The following is a 4126-nucleotide window of genomic DNA, read 5'->3' as shown; positions in this document are numbered from 1 at the left end:
TAGCAGCTACATGTTAGCAAATTCACAAAGCTACAAGTTAGCAGCTACATGATAGCAACTTCACAAAGCTACAAGTTAGCAGCTACATGATAGCAAAATCACAGAGCTACAAGTTAGCAGCTACATGTAGCAAATTCACATAGCTACACATTATCAGCTACATGTTAGCGACTTCACATAGCTACACATTAGCAGCTACACGTTAGTAAATTCACAAAGCGACACGTTAGCAGCTACACGAAAGCAAATTCACAAAGCTAAAAGTTAGCAGCTACATGTTAGCAAATTACGAAAGCTACAAGTTAACGGCAAATGAATTTGTTAGCAAATTCCGAAAGTAACAAGTTAGCAGCTACATGTTAGCAAAATAACAAAGCTACAAGTTAGCAAATTCACAAAGCTACAGATTAGCAGCTACATGTTAGCTAAATTCACATAACTACAAGTTAGCAAATTCACAAAGCTACATATTAGCAAATTAACAAAGCTACAAGTTAGGAGCTACATGTCAACAAATTCACAAAGCTACAAGTTAGCAGTACATGTTAGCAAATTCACAAAGCTACGTGTTAGCAAATTCACACAGCTAAAAAATGTGCAGTTACATGTTAGCAAATTCACAAAGCTACAAATTAGCATCTACATGTTAGCAAATTCACAAAACTACAATTTAGGAGCTACATGTTAGCAAATTCACACTGTTACAAGTTAGCACATCCAAATAGCTACAAGTTAGGAACTACATGTTAGCAAATTCACAAAGCTACAAGTTAACAGCTACATGTCAGCAAATTCATATAGCTACGAAATAGCAGCTACATGTTAGCAAATTCCGAAAGCTACAAGTTAGAAAATTCACAAAGCTACAAGTTAGCAGCTACACATTAGCAAATTTATGTAGCTACAAGTTAACAACTACAAGTTAGCAACTTCACATAGCTACAAGTTAGCAGCTACATGTTAGCAAATTCCGAAAGCTACAAGTTAGCAGCTACATGTTAGCAAATTCACAAAGCTACATGTTAAAAAATTCACAAAGCTACAATGTAGCAGCTACATGTTAGAAAATTCCGGAAGCTACAAGTTAGCAGCTACATGTTACCAAATTCACAAAGCTACATGTTAGCATATTCAAAAAGCTACATGTTAGCAAATTCACAAAGCTACAAGTTAGCAGTTACATGTTAGCAAATTCACAAAGCAACAAATTAGGAGCTACACGTTAGCTAATTCACAAAGCTACAAATTAGCAGCTAAATGTTAGCAAATTCACACTGCTACAATTTAACAAATCCAAATAGCTACAAGTTAGGAACTACATGTTAGCAAATTCACAAAGCTACAAGTTAACAGCTACATGTCAGCAAATTATTATAGCTACGAAATAGCAGCGACATGTTAACAAATTCCGAAAGCCAAAAGTTAGAAAATTCACAAAGCTACAAGTTAGCAGATACATATTAGCAAATTCATGTAGCTACAAGTTAACAACTACAAGTTAGTAACTTCACATAGCTACAAGTTAGCAGCTACATGTTAGCAAACTCCGAAAGGTACAAGTTAGCAGCTACATGTTAGCAAATTCACAAAGCTACATGTTAGAACATTCACAAAGCTACAAGGTAGCAGCTACATGTTAGAAAATTCCGGAAGCTACAAGTTAGCAGCTACATGTTACCAAATTCACAAAGCTACATGTTAGCATATTCCCAAAGCTACATGTTACCAAATTCACAAAGCTACAAGTTAGCAGTTACATGTTAGCAAATTCACAAAGCAACAAATTAGGAGCTACACGTTAGCTAATTCACAAAGCTACAAATTAGCATCTGCATGTTAGCAAATTCACAAAACTACAAGTTAGCAGCTAAATGTTAGCAAATTCACACTGCTACAATTTAACAAATCCAAATAGCTACAAGTTAGGAACTACATGTTAGCAAATTCACAAAGCTACAAGTTAACAGCTACATGTCAGCAAATTCATATAGCTACGAAATAGCAGCTACATGTTAGCAAATTCCGAAAGCTACAAGTTAGAAAATTCACAAAGCTACAAGTTAGCAGCTACACATTAGCAAATTCATGTAGCTACAAGTTAACAACTACAAGTTAGCAACTTCACATAGCTACAAGCTAGCAGCTACATGTTAGCAAACTCCGAAAGGTACAAGTTAGCAGCTACATGTTAGCAAATTCACAAAGCTACATGTTAGAACATTCACAAAGCTGCAAGGTAGCAGCTACATGTTAGAAAATTCCGGAAGATACAACCTAGCATATTCCCAAAGCTACATGTTACCAAATTCACAAAGCTACATGTTAGCAACTTCACATAGCTACAAGTTAGCAGCTACATGTTAGCAACTTCACAAAGCTACAAGTTAGCAGCTACATGTTAGCAAATTCACACTGTTACAAGTTAGCACATCCAAATAGCTACAAGTTAACAGCTACATGTCAGCAAATTATTATAGCTACGAAATAGCAGCGACATGTTAACAAATTCCGAAAGCCAAAAGTTAGAAAATTCACAAAGCTACAAGTTAGCAGCTACATATTAGCAAATTCATGTAGCTACAAGTTAACAACTACAAGTTAGCAACTTCACATAGCTACAAGTTAGCAGCTACATGTTAGCAAACTCCGAAAGGTACAAGTTAGCAGCTACATGTTAGCAAATTCACAAAGCTACATGTTAAAAAATTCACAAAGCTACAATGTAGCAGCTACATGTTAGAAAATTCCGGAAGCTACAAGTTAGCAGCTACATGTTACCAAATTCACAAAGCTACATGTTAGCATATTCAAAAAGCTACATGTTAGCAAATTCACAAAGCTACAAGTTAGCAGTTACATGTTAGCAAATTCACAAAGCTACAAATTAGGAGCTACACGTTAGCTAATTCACAAAGCTACAAATTAGCAGCTAAATGTTAGAAAATTCACACTGCTACAATTTAACAAATCCAAATAGCTACAAGTTAGGAACTACATGTTAGCAAATTCACAAAGCTACAAGTTAACAGCTACATGTCAGCAAATTATTATAGCTACGAAATAGCAGCGACATGTTAACAAATTCCGAAAGCTAAAAGTTAGAAAATTCACAAAGCTACAAGTTAGCAGCTACACATTAGCAAATTCATGTAGCTACAAGTTAACAACTACAAGTTAGCAACTTCACATAGCTACAAGCTAGCAGCTACATGTTAGCAAATTCCGAAAGGTACAAGTTAGCAGCTACATGTTAGCAAATTCACAAAGCTACATGTTAGAACATTCACAAAGCTGCAAGGTAGCAGCTACATGTTAGAAAATTCCGGAAGATACAACCTAGCATATTCCCAAAGCTACATGTTACCAAATTCACAAAGCTACATGTTAGCAACTTCACATAGCTACAAGTTAGCAGCTACATGTTAGCAAATTCACACTGTTACAAGTTAGCACATCCAAATAGCTACAAGTTAACAGCTACATGTCAGCAAATTATTATAGCTACGAAATAGCAGCGACATGTTAACAAATTCCGAAAGCCAAAAGTTAGAAAATTCACAAAGCTACAAGTTAGCAGCTACATATTAGCAAATTCATGTAGCTACAAGTTAACAACTACAAGTTAGTAACTTCACATAGCTACAAGTTAGCAGCTACATGTTAGCAAACTCCGAAAGGTACAAGTTAGCAGCTACATGTTAGCAAATTCACAAAGCTACATGTTAGAACATTCACAAAGCTACAAGGTAGCAGCTACATGTTAGAAAATTCCGGAAGATACAACCTAGCATATTCCCAAAGCTACATGTTACCAAATTCACAAAGCTACATGTTAGCAACTTCACATAGCTACAAGTTAGCAGCTACATGTTAGCAACTTCACATAGCTACAAGTTAGCAGCTACATGTTGGTCAATACAAAGCTTACATTTAAGTATATAATAAGTTGTCGTGTTTGTCTGCCACCACGCCGCTGTTCTGACGGCTAACCACCGCAGGGAATAATGCTCACTGGCCTGCGGGAGTGAGCATCCATTAAACAAAGACTTCCTGTTGCTTTTGGCCCGACGTCGGCCGCATGAGAACCACAGAAAAAAAGAAAGAAAGAAAAAAAGAGTCACATGGA

Source organism: Nerophis ophidion, linkage group LG14 (assembly GCF_033978795.1).
Source record: "Nerophis ophidion isolate RoL-2023_Sa linkage group LG14, RoL_Noph_v1.0, whole genome shotgun sequence".
NCBI lineage: Eukaryota > Metazoa > Chordata > Actinopteri > Syngnathiformes > Syngnathidae > Nerophis > Nerophis ophidion.
Note: the sequence above shows the minus strand (reverse complement) of the source record.